The following is a 20,314-nucleotide window of genomic DNA, read 5'->3' on the forward strand; positions in this document are numbered from 1 at the left end:
CGGCCCTAAGAAAGAAAATCAAACTCCCGGCCACCATCCATCCACAAACAGATGAAGTTGCCCAGCAAAGGCAAGAAAAGGATGCTACAGATCTGCTGGTATCCCTATACAAAGAGCTGGTTAGGACTCAAGACCAGCTAGGACAAACTGAAGCTGCAAAGGCAGCACTACAAGAAGCACTGAAGCAAAGAGAAGAGGGCCAACCCTCCCAGCCTCCTCCTGTGATAATAAATCTTGAGGAAGTCACTCCAAAGACTACTCCTCCTCCTCAGCAAACAGAAGCTACAGCACCAACTACAGCGCCATCCACAGCAACAACAACTACAACATCGGAACAGGCTACTGGTTTAGACATGCAAAAGCTGCAAGCTGAGATCAAAGCCATGGAATCTCAAATGAAAGAGCTGGATGAACTTAAGAAAACCTTGGCTAAGGTAAATGAAAAGTTTGACAAGAGCAAACAGAATGAGGCAGCCAAGGAGAGAGAGGTAAAAGCTCTTAAGAGGAGAATTGCTGAACTAGAGAAAGAGCTTGCACTAGAAAAAGTGACAGCTGAAATGAAAGCAGTGCTATGGAGCAACATTGGGCGGTCCATTGCCAACCAGTGGCAATATATTGAGACCATGGATGAGCAAATGGTGCTCATCACTAAAGCAAACAAAGAAATACAGAGAGCCAGGGCAAGCCTCGGACACATGCCAGAAGCTGCTACTAGGATGATCAATATTCTGAACTATAAGACTAGCTCTCAATTAGCTGTCATGGGAATCACCAACAGGACAGAAACAATTGCTGTAGCCAAAAGAGTCATAACATTGAGGAACTTGGTTGGAACACTGGAGAGGAGGACACAGGATATGCAGACTGAAATCAACAGATTCCTGGAAAAATTCGTGGCACTACAGAACAAAGGCCTCCCCAGCATTTTAAGCAGTGTAGGAAGACTGCTCACCCTAGACAATTACAATAAGAGAATTGATGCCCATGCAGTAGCAGAGATTGCAAAACCGCCCAGCACTTCAACAGACACAGGGCCAGCCACCGGGCAGACTATGTATGACAGGGTGGAGAACCTGTTTTTACTCATGAATGAAGTTGAGCATCTGTTTGATACACCACCTAACTTCTTCAAATTCACAGAAGCAGATGAAACTCTAGGGGCAATCTTAGCACACCAACTGCCCACACAGGATGTCTGGAGAAATTTGACACAGACAGTTTTGACAGGCCAGAATCAGTAGCGCTAATTCTCCAGGCAAGTGAGCATACATGCGCAGGCACAATTTTGAAGAAAGATATCTACAGAGAAGAGGCACAGGCTGAGCCAACTCAGCAGGACCATTGACTCACCACAAGCAACAGTCACAATCACAGGTGACAAGTCCAGGATACAGCGTACAAGCCTTAAAGACAGGTCTTCCAGCATTTATTCAGAATATCTCGACCGACTTAGCTGTTTCCAAAAGCTAAAATATCTTCTGACAGAGCATTAAAATGCCTGTACTCTGTAATCAATGCTGTATTAAATTTTGGTCATAATATCTTAAGTAGTTGGTAAGAATGTAAAATATGAGATAACTCAGAACTCAGATATTTTGTAAATCACCGCAAGTATATATTCACCCTTCACAGCAGTTGAATGGGGTTGTTGTAATTTTCCTTTGAAGAGCTCTCGCTCGTTGTAATATTTTCAGAGAAGTAATACAAAGGAAGAATGGAATTTCCCAGGCTTGGTGTTCTTTGATGTATTGTGGTGAAAGATGAATGTTACAGGATTCCAGGGTGTTGCATAAAACAATAAGTATTCTCAAATCTCTTTGTTATATGTTTTCGAGTCTTTTGTTCTCTTTTCTTGTTCAAATGTTTTACACTTGATAGCAAGGTGAAAGGATAGTTCCAGGACTTAACCATGATTACCCTGGACTCAAACTGAGCTATTATACATGTTTTCCTCAGATACAGTGACAGAATTGTAATTCTTAATTGCTGCATTTCAAAACTGTGTCTTTTACTGTGATAGGCATTCTCAGGGATTCAATTTTTGCCCCTGAGACCTCTGTCTTTTCCTCTTAAAGCTGTCTGTTGGGAATATATAGACAATAAGTGAAAATTCTTAAATGCTTTCACTGTTTGTGTTACCTGTTTCCAGTCATTTAATCAAAAATCTGTTCTACTAAGCACTCAAATGGCCCTGTAAGTTCCATCTTTCATCTCAAAAGTTTCAAACACATATAGCCACAGACTCCATTGCCCAATGGTACTCAACCTCTCTGAAAACTACATCACTGGAATCTAAAAGGAGTTTCATCAACCAAAACATAAACAAAACCTGTGCATAATAGCTAGCCTAAAACCCTATCATAAACAGTTACAAATCATAAAGAGAGAGCCCTCTCTGATCACAGTTTGGCTAGAAACAGTGATCCAAAGATTGGTTAGTGGTTACCCCGGCCGTATTCCCTTGGGAGTCATAGGGAACAACCTGGGTGTTAACATAATTGGCGACTCCACTGGGGACTTAAGATTTTTTCAATTACTGTCTATTTTCAAAAGCTACCATCAAGCCTGAAACTAGCCAAGAGGCCTTAGGACTGTTTCTGTAAACACAGGGACAGCTTTAAGGAAGAGCTAACTAGGGAATCTTCATCTTAGCTTTGAAAAATATATAGTCATTCCAGAATTCTTACCTAGTCCTTGTACATATAAAACTTCTGTATAAAGTTCTAAAAGAATACTTAGAAGCTGGCTCCCAAAAGAAACCCAAGGCACACTAGGGCAAACCCTGACCCTAATCAACCCATCATTGTCGATAACCCAAATATCATACCAAAGAACATAAGGAGACAGCAAAAGCAGGATAAGCCTGCTGATTCAAATATAAGTTCGGACCAACCTATCCTCATTCCAACTCCTTGTAAAGTCCTTTTCCGTTCCACACCTAATTCCCCTAGCTCATCATCAACACCTCAAAGCCCTCCTCTCCCATCTTCACCATCTGCACATACTCTTTCAACCAGTTTCCTGCTTGTTACCCCTGTTATACCTGTAATCCCTGTTGTCCCATTTGTTCCTATTAACCCTATAAACCCCATAAATATGGCTAACAGATATGCACCTCTGCAGATACCAGCCAATGCTCCAGCTCTACCCCAAGACTACCAAACTAGACTCTCATTTTTTGACTCCCATGGCCCTTTGACAGCCATCCAGCATGCTAAAAAGATGCAAGACCACTTTGAGACCTATGAAATAGATGATGACAGTGTCAGGATGAGAATCTTTGTTCAAAGCTTAACTGGGGATGTCAGAACTTGGTTTAGATCCTTAAACGCAAATTCCATTGCAACCCCTGAAGTTCTATACCAGGAATTTACCAACAGATGGGAGAAAAAGAGAGATCCGCACCATATACTTGGTGAATATAACACTATTAAAAGAGGTCCCCAAGAAACGGTTTTGGAGTATTGTGCTAGGTTTAACAACATATACAATGCTATCCCCCAGAACTTAAGGCCCCCTCCTGATTTGGCCCTTTATAACTTCCCTGATGGTTTTGATTCTGATATGGCCTATCAGTTGAGAGAAAGAGACCCTCCAACCCTTGCAGAAGCCCAAAGGGTTGCAGTCACTGTAGAGGCCAACCTAATTGCCAAAAGAAACAGGGCAAAGCTGGAAAAGAAGGTTGGTTTCAAAGAAGAACCCTCGGGTTTTGATCAAAAGTTGGATGCAATACTAAACAGCATGAAAAGACTAGGTGAGAGAGTGGAATCAGTTGAAAGAAAGTCATCATGGGAGGCACCACAAAACAATCCTCCTAGAAACCCAAATTTTAGGAGAACACAGAACCCAAATATAGGAAAAACAAGTGCAGACCAAGATATCAGACCCCCTTTTCAAGAAAATTATGCAGAAACTTCCTCAGCCAATCAGCTCAATGAAGATCCTGAGATCAACTTAATAGGTCTGGATGGTAAAAGCCAGGTTTTCTTAACTCAGGAGGACCATGAGGAGGATGAAAGCAAAACATTCCAAACTCAATCAGGAGAATCTTTTGACTTTAAACAAGGATATGATACTGCTGTCTATGAAGTCCATAAGCAATACAAACTAAGGAGTAGGACTGTGAACGTGAATCAGCCTGAGAAGGTAAAGGAGAAACAGCAATCTAAAGAAACCTTAGTCACTGAAACTAATAACAAAACAAACTTACCTACAAAAGAAGTAGTGGTTGAGGAAGTCACTGAATTACTGTCCACACCACAACAGCCCACGGCAACCTCGTCCTCTCACCCTAACCCAAACATTAACCCTCAAGACATCAATATAAGGGGCAGGTTCCAAAATCAGGATGAAATCCACCAAGAAGATCTAATGAACAGAGAAAGAACTGCTACCCGTGACTCCAAAATCCAAATTGATAAACCCTTTGACCTAGGAACAGAGATTGGCAAGTTAAAGATAGCAATTCCCCTTTCAGAGCTAGCCAAGCATGACATATACAAACAACAGATCAAAAAATCCCTTCAGCTCACCAATAGCAAAGATGATGTAAATGTGTTAGATGACACTCCAGAATTACTGTTTGGCCCAGAGGTAGATGGAAAAACAGTAGTCACAGGGGTTTTACCGTTTTATGTCAGCTTGCATATACATGACAAAACACTGCACAATGCAATGTTTGACTCAGGTGCCTCTCACAACCTGATGCCAAAAGCAGTCATGGAAAGATTAAACTTAGACATCACAAGACCATACAAAGACCTGTTTTCTTTTGATTCTAGTCAAGTCAAATGCTTGGGCCTAATTAAGGATTTATGTGTGTCCTTGGTTCAATTTCCTAACAAAACCATTTTAATGGATGTTGTTGTTGCTGATATCCCACCCAAATATGGGATGCTCTTATCAAGATCATGGGGAGCGAAACTCCAAGGCTCCCTGCAATTAGACATGTCATATGCAACCATCTCTGTCTTTGGACAACCAAAGAGACTTTATAGGGAAACACTCATGAAATATATGGTCAGCAGTGAAGAGAAACCCCAAAATTTCCCAATATACGCTGTTCATTCGGACATAGACTCCTTTATCCTCTTCAATGACAGCGCAAGCTTCTCAAACAATGACATTAAGACCGAAACACTCATACAAGAACAAAACCTTGATCAAACAAGTAGCACCTGTCAAACACCAATCAGTTCAACAAGACACTTTAGCTCTCCTCTAGTTGTCAAAGATTGTCAAGCAAATGATGAAGTTATCCTAGAAAACAAATGGGAGAACAAACCCCAACTCATGCTCACATTGCCATCCCATGAACAGAATTTGAAATCTCCTATTCAGCAAGATAGTCTGTGGGTCCTAGAGTTTGATGGCTCAGTTAACAAGTTAGGGGCAGGAGCTGGAGTATGGATACATAACAAAGAGAAAAGCTATGCAGAAGGCCGGGCTTATAGATTGAACTTTAAATGCACTAACAACATGGCAGAATATGAAGCTCTGCTACTAGGCCTCAAGATTGCAAAATCATTACAAGCACATAGCCTCTCAATCATGGGGGACTCTGATCTAGTAATTCAACAAGTAAAAGGGAATTTTGTCACCAATGACAAAAGGCTGAGGTCCTATAGGTCTGCTGTAATTGAAATACTAGAGACCTTCTCCGAGTTTGTTATCACAAAGATTCCAAGGGGCCACAATCTCCATGCACATAGCTTGGCAACATTTGCCAGCACCTTCAAATTCCCACTACAACCCAACAATTGTTTCACAGCAGAGGTCAAATATAGGCCTTCTATTCCAAACAATGTCAAAGAGTGGCAAGTATTTGAGAATGACATGCAAATAAACAACTTTTTAACCTTGCAACAAGAGTTTACAGGATTAAATATTGACCTTGAGACAGCAAGTCAATCTCAAATAGTTGATGGAGCAAGTCAATCACAATTACAGTTTCAACAATCTGCTCACCCAATGTCACCTAGGACAGCAAAACAACTACTCAGTCCAACCATTTTTAACAATGAAAACATTCATCAAATTAACCAAATTGACTGTGAAGAGATGAGTAACGTTGAAACTGAAATCATACAACTCAAAGACAATTTCCTCCCAGTAGGCCTTACCCCTCTAGAAGACATTTTTTACTCAAATGATGTCCCCAGGAAACCAAAAATGCAGCCATTAGATGCAACAATTGAAGAATGTAACATTGGTACCACTGATAAGCCTAAAATAATAAAGCTATCTGCTGCTTTACCCCCTGATCAAAAACCCAAATATATTGATCTCTTTAAAGAGTTCCAAGATGTCTTTGCTTGGGGTTATGAGGACTTGAAGTCTTATGATACCTCTGTTATCCAGCACACCATTCCCCTCAAGCCTAATCAAAAACCATTCAAACAGAAATTGAGAAGAATCAATCCTGTGCTCCTTCCTTCCATTGAAAAGGAACTACAAAAAATGTTCAAAGCTGGTATCATAGCACCAATCAGGTTTTCCGAGTGGATTTCAAATTTGGTCCCTACAAGAAAGAAAACTGGTGAGATTAGACTTTGTGTAGACTTAAGGAATTTGAACCTAGTGTCACTCAAAGACAACTACCCCTTACCCAAAATGGACCACATTCTTCAAAGAGTAGTAGGAGCCTCAAGAATATCATTGTTGGATGGTTTCTCAGGTTTCAATCAAATCCTGGTACACCCTGATGATCAAGACAAGACTGCATTTACTACCCCATGGGGCACTTTCAAGTATGTGAAAATGCCCTTTGGATTGAAAAACGCAGGGGCAACATTTCAGAGAGCAATGGACATTGCTTTTGCAAAGGAGATTCATGACTTCTTGGTCATTTACTTAGATGATCTAACACCCTTTTCAAAATCTGACCAAGAACACTTGAAACATTTAAGACAAATCTTCATAACATGCAGAAAATATGGTATTTCCTTAAACCCCAAGAAGTCATTATTTGGCTTGGAAGAAGGGAAACTTCTAGGGCATATTATTTCAAAAAATGGCATAAGAATTGATCCAGATAGGATACAAGCTATCCTACAAATGCCTCACCCAAGGAATGTCAAGGAGCTGCAAGGATTCTTAGGAAAAATCAACTTTTTGAGAAGGTTTATCCCAAATTTAGCAGAGTTAATCAGATTACTAAACAATATGCTAAAGAAAGATTCAAAGGTCAAATGGACTGTTGAAGCAAAACAAGCTTTTGAAAGTATAAAATTGGCTTTGACTCAAACCCCAGTGTTAACTAATCCTCAGTTTGACAGAGACTTTATCATTTTCTCCTTTGCCTCCCAACATACTATTGCTGCTGTTTTATTACAGAAAGATGACCAAGGGAATGAAAAGCCCATTGCTTTTTTCAGCAGAGCTCTTAGAGATGCTCCTCTAAAGTACCAAATAATGGAGAAACAAGCCTATGCCTTAATCAAAGCTATCAAAGACTTTAGGATTTACATCCTTTACTCCCATGTTGTGGCTTATGTACCAAGTCCTATTGTCAAAGACATTCTCACCCAAGAAAACCTAGAGGGTAGAAGAGGAAAATGGATTGCAAACATACTTGAATTTGACATTGAAATAAAGCCTACAAAGCTGATAAAAGGGCAAGGTTTGGCCAAGTTAATGACAGAAGCAAATTTCCAAGCCTTAGATATCAACCAACTGGACAGTGAAACAGAGCTGGCGACTCCAAAGATCAATGTAGCCTTTGAACAATCTCCATGGTATTCTGATATCTGTTATGTGTTACAAAACCTGTGTGCTCCCCCAGGACTGTCCAGAACTAAGTCTAGGTTCCTAAAAATGAAAACATCTAAATTTTGTGTGATAGATGAGAATCTACTCTGGAAAAACCATGAAGGTATTTTGCTGCACTGTCTTCTTGAGAGTGAAACTGACAATATCATGCAAGAATTCCATGCTGGAGACTGTGGTGGACATTTGTACTGGAAGTCCACTGTAGACAAGATATTAAGGGCTGGTTATTACTGGCCCACTATGTTCTCTGATGTAAAAAAATTCACAACATCATGCCACAAGTGCCAACTGTTTGAAGGCAAAAGACAGTTGCTGCCACTTCCTTTGAGGCCCATTGCAACAGAGAGACCTTTTCAACAATGGGGCTTGGATTTCATTGGAGAAATTCACCCTTCATCTTCAGGACAACACAGATGGATCTTGACAGCAACAGACTACTTCACCAAGTGGATTGAAGCTGTCCCATGCAGACAAGCAAATGATTCAGTAATCATTCAATTTTTGGAAAACAATATACTGGCTAGATTTGGCTGCCCAGACAAGATAATAACAGACAATGCTGCTGCCTTCAGATCCAAGAAGATGGTGAACTTCTGCCATAAATTTCACATTACCCTGGGCCATTCTACAGCTTACTATCATCAAGGAAATGGTCTTGCTGAATCATCAAACAAAAGCCTGATAAACATCATAAAGAAAGTGCTGGAAGAGAACAAAAAGAACTGGCATAAGAAACTAGTAAATGCTTTATGGGCAGACAGATTAACCACTAAAAGATCAATTGGGACCAGCCCATATGAGTTAGTCTATGGATTAGAGGCCAGATTTCCTTCATCACTAGGAGTGCCGGTTATGAAACTTCTACAAGAAAGCCAAGCAGAGCCAAATGACATGCAAAGAAGGATTAACCAGATAATCTGTTTACAGCAGACCAGAGAACAAGTTTTCAGCAGAGTGCAGATATTACAAGAGAAACTAAAAAAGGCCTTTGACAGAAGAACTAAAGCAGAAGATTTCAATGTAGGGGACAAAGTTTTAAAGTGGGATGCAAGAAGAGAAGAGAAAGGAAAACATGGGAAGTTTGATTCTTTATGGAAAGGACCATTTTCTGTCCAAGCAGTACAAGGTAATAACACCTACTTCCTAAAAAGTTTGACTGTAACTGAACTGGATGAAGGTCCTGTCAATGGCAGGATGCTGAAGCACTATTTTGACTGTTCACTATGATAGAAATTCAGAGGTTCATTGTATATATGCAGCCTTACATATTATCTTCTATTTTAGAATGTAAAAAGAGGTTTTCCCAAATGCTGCACCTAGCAGCAACAGGCAGATAGAATCAGAGGTTCTCCAAGAAAGGGCACACAATTTTGACAGATTATATGTAGCAAATTTCAAAGATTAAGATAGGCAGTCAAGGAATAAGGCAATCTGACCTGCTGTTCTTGGTCTTTCAAAAGAAAAACCATCCCCATGTGGAGCCACTGTTGGATACCTATACTAATAGGTTTCATATTTCATGATTGGCAAGAGAAAAGCCAAATATGCTCTGCTCTGGTATCCCAAAGATCCCATATTTCCTAGAAAGCAAGAGCTGGGCAAAGTGTTTCAAGTATTGAGGACCTTATTTCAATTTTGTGGATGATTCAACAGTCTAATCTGGATCATGCCAGGTGTTCAATTTTGAGTTTTAGAATAGAGAAAGAAGTCTGTCCAAACAGCTTAATCTTGGCAGACAAATAGTTTAGGTAGAGAAGCAAAGGTTCCCAACAGTTTAATCTGGGACCTTGGAAGAGATAAGGGTAGAAATAGATAGAGAAAAGAATAAGGAAAAAAGCCAAAGAAAAGAAAAGGCAAAAAGGGTTTGCAAGTTCAAGTGCACCCTCCAAGGAGAAACAAAAAATGCTAGGTAAGCAGCTGGGTAGGTAGTTGGGGTCGCAGAAAGTGAGTCCTATCATTGCAGAAATGGTGATGATGGACAGCAAAGTAAAAGACTACAGCAGGAGCATGACTAACCTCCCTCTTCCCCTTTATTCCATTACTAACACTCCCTTTCTTTCAGCTGAGATTTATGGAGAGAGATCATGGTTTTATGGTGGTTTTAGTTCATTCAGAATCCACATTTCTTGTCTAAGATCTTTTCATTTTGATCTACTCTCAAAACCAAGTCAATTTCAGATAAACTCAGTAAAATCCCTTTCATTTGCCCCCTTCATTCATATTAACCTCTAATTTTACTATATAACCTCCCCTATTTTACCCCCACCCCTAATAATACTAACACTAAGGTGTATAAAACCCCAAATCTTATGTATATTCCTTCCCCTAGGCATAATAGCCGTGTATTTTTCAAAAGGGACCAAAATGGCATCTGGCCACTTTGGTGAACCTATTCCACCCTGTTTCCCCTTTGCTGCAAGTTAATTTACCCTCAAATCACCTCTGCATTGATAAAACCCCCTCTCCAAACCCCTTTTGCCTATAAAAACCTTTGCAAAGGTTAATACCCGCCTCTGGCACGTTCCCCGATCCTACCACATTACTGGTTAACCAAAACATTTGAAAAACCCATAAAAACCCACAAACTCTAATCTTTTCCGCCCGCAGTATGAAGCGCGCACCTTTCTCCTCCGCCAGCCGTCGGATCAAGCCCATCAGATCCGACGGTCCACATCAATATCGGAGCGCATCCTATGGCGGCACTTTAACCTCCGGGAAAGTGACGTTGCGCCTTGTCACGCCTCCTCCACGCGTCAACCGATGAACCATCTCGGAGCCGACTCTGACAGCCTCTGCGCCGTACCTAAACCGCCCCGAGAAACCGCGGCGGTTAAGGCCTTAACCGTAACCGCTGCGGTTTGACTGCCACCTACCCGTCGCTGACTCGCCGCCACGTCCTTATCTGCTCGTACCTGCCTTTGTCATTGGTCCACCTCACTGCTGACTGGGTTGCCACCTCACCGCCCCTTTGACCAGTCACCCACTGCCATGTCGCCCTATGACGTCAGCTGACGTCACCTCACCATGACCCACCAATGACGTCATGCTGACGTCAGCAGAAAAAAGCGCCAAATTGGTAAAATAACCCATATTTACCAATTTTCCCGTGTTTTTTACCACTTTCACTATTATTTCTGTTGGACGCTCTGCATGACCGTTTACACTCCAATTTTCGCCAACCAGTCTATTAGCCCGGGTGACCTCCTCAAGCAGCAACTGTGCACCTTTGCTTCAACCTCTGCTCATCGAATTACAGGTATTTAGACCGTTTCGCCCTCCATACGACCTTCATTAAGCTTGAAATTGCTCAGAGGGATAGTAGAACCATAAAAACGCTATTTACACCGTTCATTTCCATTCATTCATCCACCATTGTCATTGTGAGGGCCAAGAAATACCTGCAGAGCTTTAGAAACCTGCAATTCACATAAAACCTCTGTAGTTCTGCGTTTTCCCGGCAGAGTTCTTAATAGATATAATTCACCCGATTGGAGAGTTCAATTAGACCACAGAGAAGTTCTGTCACTAGACTCCAGTAGTATTTCAATTGCTATTGAGAGAATTCCCCTTGGATACTCAGAACATCAACTGTTTCCACAGAGAACTGCCTCCAGACTGTGTTTTCACCATTCCACCTGTCCACCTGCAATTCTTGCAACTTGAAGAGCTATGGAGACCCCTATTGCACTGAATATTAAGCCCATCAATGCTCCTCACCAGGAATTAGCATGGAAAGCCCTGGGAGACATGGACTACCAAATGCTGGATTGGTTCCCTATGGGAACCAAGTACAATATTCAAATGTTGAATGAATTAAGAGCCCAGCACCTCAGTGGGGCAGATATCTTGGGGATTTGGGAGTCAAATTTGCCCATATACAACCTTCCCCAAGTCAATCCTATGCCAGAGCTCATTTATAGCTGCCAGGAATGCTATGACCCCAGCCAAAGAGCAGTCATGAGCCCCACAGGCCTAGTCCTGTTCCAGATCACCCCAGAGAGCATAAACCAGATGCTGCGCTTCAAAACAGCCAAGAAATTGACCCCTCTATCCATGCAGAATCTGATTAACAAAGGGATCAAGCTGTCCAGTGACCAGATTGTCAAAATCAACCAACTGTTTGTCACACCAGGCTCTGAAACAGTCAGAACCCCTCCTATTGGGTACCAATATCTAAATGAGTTGGGCAGAATGTTGGTGGATCTAATTGGCTATGTCCTAGGATTCAGGGGGTTGGAAGATGTAGATGACAGCATAATGGCAATGCTGTCTATGTTTGCCCCTGGTAAGCCTCCAGCTGTGCAGTATGATTATGCAACTTACATAGCAGAGAAAATCCATGAGCAGTTCATGAATTTGAAAAGGGAGAGACTGTTCAGGTACAGCTCCTATATATATCATTTATTCCTTTTCTACCAGCCAGCTACCTTCTCTGTTCCTTTGAGGCCACTCAATGCCCAAGGAATCCCAAGATCAGTTGTTTTCTGGACCTCTGTTTTTCATTCTACCTCAGTATCACCCTATACATACTGTGAGTTTATTGATTTATTTGTTCATCCAGCCCTAACAGCGCTGCAAGGTACTCCTCCTCCTAGATTAACCGATGAAATGAAGAGGATTCTACATTTGAACAAATCTTACAATATTGGCAACTGGTATTTCTACCAGAACCACACAGTCATTAGGATATATGGCTGTGAATTGAACCCATTTAGGTTGCCAAGGTATGTCCCCATGAGGCTTTTTGCCTTAGAATATTTCAGGCAGTTTGGGAACTCAGATTACCTTCACTTTCAGAGTAGAAACAAGAAGTCACAATTGAAGGTAAGAAACCAGCTAGGTTCCTTCCTATATAACAGGAAAGAGGAAGGGTGGAAAGAGGCACACAGCATACTGGAAGGCCTCAGATTGCAGACCAGTTTTGAATGGATTCCCTATGACCCCAATCATTCTATCTCCCTCAGGAGAATTAGATACAAATTGGGCAACTATGCACATAAAAGACAACCTGAAATTGAACAGTATGCCAATGCACTAGATTGGGAAGAGGGTACACTAGTAGAACAAGTCACTGAGGTAGAATTACTTGAGAAAGAAGCTAGGAATGTGCAAAAAGAAGCTGACTTGGAAACTTGTGGACAGGTGCCCCTCTCCTACAGAAAGCAAACTGGAACAGCTGCTAAATCTTCAGCAGCACACCAGCAAACTACTGAGAAGACACCCCAGGCAGCAAGCAAAGACAAAGGAAAACAGGTGGAACAGCCACCTATATTGACAGAAGAACAAGTTGACACCTTGCTACAGCAGCAAGAAGAAATGGAACAGCAAGAACTGGGGCAGCAACAAGAGGAAGCACAGTCCAGTGAACAGCAGCCCTTGCAGCAGGAAAAGGGGACAGATCTACCTAGTTACACTGAGCAGCAGCCCCAAACAGAGGTGCCTCCCAGGACAGACACCAATGTAGACACCTCAGTCCTCCAAACACCACAGAAGGAGGACTTGACCAGGAAAAGGGAGAGAGAGACCCCCCACACCCCATCCTTCATCAGAGGGGAGAAGAGACAAAGACTGAATGACTCCCAAGAGGAGGACATAGCAGTAAGGCAAGCCATGGGCATGGGCCCACCCAGTGGAGAACTTTCGGCCAGCTCATCTCAGCGTGGACATGACATGACTATGGGAGGAGAGGTCAGCTCCTCCGGTCAACATAGAAAAGGGCAGTCAAGTATAAAGCAGCAATTCATTGACATCAAAAGGAGGAGTGATCCCATAAAAGTGCAGCTGTATGATCACTTGTTAAACCTAGCTCCTAGCAACCAGCAGAGACTCATGTCTGCTTTCGATGTGAGCGAAGGCAAAATGATAATGAGCCACTTCATGCCCACAACTTTGCAGCCTCAGTCCACCTCGGACTATCTAAGAACCAACATGGAGGTTCTTGCCAAAGACATACACCCTATGGACAAGATTGAATTACATAAACAAACTGGTGAAATGGTGTATGCCTCCCTGGCAGATGAGACATTGGAGAATTATAAACTAAAGAGCAGCCTGGATAACACAGCTTCTCAGCTGGAATTAGAAAGAGCATCATCACAAGCCAAGGACAATAGGATCAAGTCCTTGGAAGAGGTAATTATAGAAATAGGGCATGATCCTAAAGATGTCAAAGGCATCCAAGAACTCCTGAAGATAAGGGATGCAGACATGGCGGCCCTAAGAAAGAAAATCAAACTCCCGGCCACCATCCATCCACAAACAGATGAAGTTGCCCAGCAAAGGCAAGAAAAGGATGCTACAGATCTGCTGGTATCCCTATACAAAGAGCTGGTTAGGACTCAAGACCAGCTAGGACAAACTGAAGCTGCAAAGGCAGCACTACAAGAAGCACTGAAGCAAAGAGAAGAGGGCCAACCCTCCCAGCCTCCTCCTGTGATAATAAATCTTGAGGAAGTCACTCCAAAGACTACTCCTCCTCCTCAGCAAACAGAAGCTACAGCACCAACTACAGCGCCATCCACAGCAACAACAACTACAACATCGGAACAGGCTACTGTTTAGACATGCAAAAGCTGCAAGCTGAGATCAAAGCCATGGAATCTCAAATGAAAGAGCTGGATGAACTTAAGAAAACCTTGGCTAAGGTAAATGAAAAGTTTGACAAGAGCAAACAGAATGAGGCAGCCAAGGAGAGAGAGGTAAAAGCTCTTAAGAGGAGAATTGCTGAACTAGAGAAAGAGCTTGCACTAGAAAAAGTGACAGCTGAAATGAAAGCAGTGCTATGGAGCAACATTGGGCGGTCCATTGCCAACCAGTGGCAATATATTGAGACCATGGATGAGCAAATGGTGCTCATCACTAAAGCAAACAAAGAAATACAGAGAGCCAGGGCAAGCCTCGGACACATGCCAGAAGCTGCTACTAGGATGATCAATATTCTGAACTATAAGACTAGCTCTCAATTAGCTGTCATGGGAATCACCAACAGGACAGAAACAATTGCTGTAGCCAAAAGAGTCATAACATTGAGGAACTTGGTTGGAACACTGGAGAGGAGGACACAGGATATGCAGACTGAAATCAACAGATTCCTGGAAAAATTCGTGGCACTACAGAACAGAGGCCTCCCCAGCATTTTAAGCAGTGTAGGAAGACTGCTCACCCTAGACAATTACAATAAGAGAATTGATGCCCATGCAGTAGCAGAGATTGCAAAACCGCCCAGCACTTCAACAGACACAGGGCCAGCCACCGGGCAGACTATGTATGACAGGGTGGAGAACCTGTTTTTACTCATGAATGAAGTTGAGCATCTGTTTGATACACCACCTAACTTCTTCAAATTCACAGAAGCAGATGAAACTCTAGGGGCAATCTTAGCACACCAACTGCCCACACAGGATGTCTGGAGAAATTTGACACAGACAGTTTTGACAGGCCAGAATCAGTAGCGCTAATTCTCCAGGCAAGTGAGCATACATGCGCAGGCACAATTTTGAAGAAAGATATCTACAGAGAAGAGGCACAGGCTGAGCCAACTCAGCAGGACCATTGACTCACCACAAGCAACAGTCACAATCACAGGTGACAAGTCCAGGATACAGCGTACAAGCCTTAAAGACAGGTCTTCCAGCATTTATTCAGAATATCTCGACCGACTTAGCTGTTTCCAAAAGCTAAAATATCTTCTGACAGAGCATTAAAATGCCTGTACTCTGTAATCAATGCTGTATTAAATTTTGGTCATAATATCTTAAGTAGTTGGTAAGAATGTAAAATCTGAGATAACTCAGAACTCAGATATTTTGTAAATCACCGCAAGTATATATTCACCCTTCACAGCAGTTGAATGGGGTTGTTGTAATTTTCCTTTGAAGAGCTCTCGCTCGTTGTAATATTTTCAGAGAAGTAATACAAAGGAAGAATGGAATTTCCAAGGCTTGGTGTTCTTTGATGTATTGTGGTGAAAGATGAATGTTACAGGATTCCAGGGTGTTGCATAAAACAATAAGTATTCTCAAATCTCTTTGTTATATGTTTTCGAGTCTTTTGTTCTCTTTTATTGTTCAAATGTTTTACACTTGATAGCAAGGTGAAAGGATAGTTCCAGGACTTAACCATGATTACCCTGGACTCAAACTGAGCTATTATACATGTTTTCCTCAGATACAGTGACAGAATTGTAATTCTTAATTGCTGCATTTCAAAACTGTGTCTTTTACTGTGATAGGCATTCTCAGGGATTCAATTTTTGCCCCTGAGACCTCTGTCTTTTCCTCTTAAAGCTGTCTGTTGGGAATATATAGACAATAAGTGAAAATTCTTAAATGCTTTCACTGTTTGTGTTACCTGTTTCCAGTCATTTAATCAAAAATCTGTTCTACTAAGCACTCAAATGGCCCTGTAAGTTCCATCTTTCATCTCAAAAGTTTCAAACACATATAGCCACAGACTCCATTGCCCAATGGTACTCAACCTCTCTGAAAACTACATCACTGGAATCTAAAAGGAGTTTCATCAACCAAAACATAAACAAAACCTGTGCATAATAGATAGCCTAAAACCCTATCATAAACAGTTACAAATCATAAAGAGAGAGCCCTCTCTGATCACAGTTTGGCTAGAAACAGTGATCCAAAGATTGGTTAGTGGTTACCCCGGCCGTATTCCCTTGGGAGTCATAGGGAACAACCTGGGTGTTAACAGAAGGGATCCTTGGAAGGATCGGAAGGTGAGGCATTAGCCTCTCAGTTCGAAATGGACTTTACCCTCATCTCATGCATGGTGTCATCAATAATGGGTTGTGTTTGTTATCTTGACAGTGGAGCCTCATTCCACATGACTGGTCATAAGAATTTATTTAGTGCCTTGGAGGAAAAGGCCTCAATATGTGCATAAACATGGCTGACAACGGAAGGTATAGAGTTTCAGGAGTGGGTACGGTTGCTTTTTAGAGGGAGCATAGAGCTCCTCTCACCTTGACAGATGTGATATATGTTCCTGGACTAAAGAAGAACTTGGTATTGGTCGCAGTGTTGGAGGACAAAGGCTACGTTGTTGTCTTCAGTAAAGGAAAGGCGTTCCTAAGACACATAGCCATGGGTCAGACCAATAGGATAGGGATTCAGGTGAAGAATCTCTATAAACTAGAGGTAGATGATTGTGTAGCATTGAGTACTAAAGCAAAATTGGTGCAAAGCCAAGAAATTGGAGAGTTGTGGCATAAGCGGTTGGGCCATTTGCGTCATGGGGCTTTGAAGATAATGCAACAGATATCTACAAGACTTCCCAAAGGTAAACTTGAGCAAGTTGACACATGAAAAGGTTGTACCTTGGGAAAGTACACCAAGTCTTCCTTTCATGATCGAGACAGTTCAGCAGAGGCTATCTTAGAGCGAATTCATATTGATTTGTGTGGACCATTCTCGACGGCATCCACAGTGAAGCAAAGGTATTATGTGATTTTCATTGGTGGCTATTCTCATAAATGTTGGATTTATTTCATGCAAAAGAAGGACCAAACTTTCACAAAGTTTTGTGAGTTCAAAGCTTTGGTCGAGACAGAGTCAGGGAAGAAGATCAAGGCCTTGAGAAGCGACAACGGTGGAGAATATGTCTCTCAAGAGTTTAAGGACTTCTATGCAGTGAAAGGAATTAAACAAGAGTTGACGGCACCTCATAACCCACAACAGAATGGGGTGGTGGAGAGGAAGAACACAACTATTGTAGGGGTAGCACGGACAATGCTGCATGACCAATGCCTACCACTTCACTTGTGGGCTGAGGCATGCAACACAATGGTCTATTTGAAAAATAGAAGCCCGCATTGCATACTTGGGATGATGACACCAGAGGAAGCTTTCTCCGGTAAGAGATCATATGTGGGTCACTTCAGGATCTTTGGCTCATTGATATATTGCCATGTGACAAAGGATGCACGGAAGAATCTTGAGCCAACAATAGAGTTGGGGATACTTGTGGGGTACACTGATACACATCACAACTATCGGGTGTACTTGCCTACCAGTCGGAGGACAGTGGTTTGCAGAGATCTCAAGTTTGATGAGCGGAAGGCCATGCGAGTTTCCCTTGAGAGGGAGCTCCAACTACAGACTGTGGAGGAACTGTTGGTTCCTAAGGAAGAGGAGCCTCAGACTGATGCAGAGCAGCTGCATGCAGAGGTTCCAGGAGTGGAGACATCCACTCAAGCAGAGTCTTCCATAGATGGATGGAAGTGCACAAGAGAAGCTGACAGATTGTTGGAGGATGCGAGAGACAAATGTGGGAGCACCATCTTCTCAGCGCAGTCAGAGGATGTCACCTGAGAGGTACACTAGATACATGGCCATTCCTGGGGAATGTGTTGATACCGAGCCATCTTCCTTTGAGGAAGCAGTGCAGCAGCCGATTTGGATTGATGCTATGGTGGAGGAGTATGACTCCATAGTTCATAACAGTGTTTGGGATGTGGTTCCAAGACCGGATAACAAGTCAGTTGTGAGTTCCCGTTGGGTTTACAAGGTAAAACAAGCTGCTGATGGTAGTGTGGAGAAGCATAAGGCAAGATTTTTTGCCCGTGGCTTTTCATAGGTCAAGAAGATCGTGTTGTTGCAGTATACTTTGATAGAGGAGCAAGATGCTGACATTTTGAAAAGGCATTGTCAAAGTGTAAATTCGAGTTCCATAGAGACAAGATCGGGGTGGGAGATAATCGCTTTCTTGTTGAGAGGGAGTGTTGAAATATGGCAACAAGAATATTCGAATTTAATTTGTCCTTGAATTAAATTGTGAATTAACATCGAATTTAGTCTTAACAGCTACTTGGAAATAATTAATTAATTCATTTTGAATTAATTAGTTGGAGAAATTCAAGTTAGAAGTCTTTTTGAAGTCATGCAAGAGTTATCCCTTAAATCAAGGAGATAAGATTAAGTTATATTTGAGTTGTAATTAGTTAACTCAATTTACTTAGTTAAGTCCAGTTAAATTAGTTCCAAACTATTTGAGGAATTAATGGTGAGTTAACAGTCAGTTGATGCATGCATGCACTCAACTAGTGCTACTCCAGTCAACTGAAGATTCCCTCATCAAAAACTCATGCATGTATATTCTGAGAAAGACCTAGTTGAGATTAAAGTCAAGGACAATGTACTATCAGTTGCATGTGTTTTCTCAAGGAGGAAACTCATGTATGCAGTCAAGGATTTAATCCTTGAAGATTGTGCAGTTTTGGAGGGCTTGATGATCCCCTTGGTGAGATTGGTTTTCCACTTGGTAAAGGTAGATCATCCACAAGGAACAACGCAAGGAAATAGGAGCTTGGAGGGCAGAGAGGAAGGCTGGAGAGAAGCCAATATTACCTGTGAGCATCTGTGAGGATTGTACTGAGAGCTGGCTAAATGTGAGAGCTAAGGCTTTGTATAATTCCTATGTATTTCCACCTTGTATGATAATAAAGATAGTGGGGTTTTTAGCTGAGGTTTTCCCCAAAGTATTTTCATGTGTATTGTGCATTGATTTTTCTTCTTTTGTTTATATTGTTTATCTCGATCTTTAAGCTTTTGCAAATTGATAGTAGAATTAGGTTATAGTATTCCGCTTTGATTTATATTGCATTATCAGGTTAACCTATCATTAAATTTTCTACATGGTATCAAAGTTGGATTTGTAGAAATTTCTACACGGTTCAAACATATCGACATTTGGTATCACCATCTACGAGATTGTGTGCAGAGGAGAATTGTGTTGTTGGAGTACATTCCTACAGAGGAATAAGATGCACATATTTTGACAAAGGCATTGTCAAGATGAAAATTCGAGTTTCATAGAGGCAGTATCAGGGTAGAATATAGTCCCTTTATCACTGAGAGGGAGTGTTGAAAATGCAACAAGAAAATCCAAATTTAATTTTTTCCTTGCATTAAATTAGGAATAAAATTGTAATTCCACATCACATGACAACTTGTATTATTTAACTAAGTTAATTTGACTTATTTGGCTAAGTTAATTCAAGTTGAGGGTCTAACTTGAGTCATGTAGAGTGTATCCTACATTATAGGATCCTTAATTGAGTTTATTTGAGTATTTAATTAATTCAGGAACTAGTGGGAGGTCTAGTAGCGTGGTGCTTCCTACAATGATCAACCAATAAATTGATGATTCACTCATAAATAACTCATGCATATCAGATATGAGAGTTACTCAATTAATATTGGAGTTCATGGACAATGTACTATCAGTTGTATAATCATCTGAATTGTACAGGTGGTGCATGTAGTCAGAGGAATTCCTATGAGGATTTCACAATTCCAATTGAGGAATTTCCCTAATTAATAGGGGCTAAATCCCAAGGAAAAAACACAAGGAAATAGGGACTTGGGAAAGAATTTTTTTTTTTAATTATTTGCCAAAGCTTGTCCAAGAAGTTGTGAGATAGATAGAGATAGTGCAGAGGTTGCTTGGGCTTGAGCAACGCATTGTAATCTTCTCATATTTTATGACTAATGCAATATACAAATAGCAGGGGTTTTTAGTTGTATCTTTC

This window comes from Pinus tabuliformis, chromosome 1_1, assembly GCF_031772625.1.
Source record: "Pinus tabuliformis cultivar Carrire ecotype Pingquan chromosome 1_1, CPIR1, whole genome shotgun sequence".
NCBI lineage: Eukaryota > Viridiplantae > Streptophyta > Pinopsida > Pinales > Pinaceae > Pinus > Pinus tabuliformis.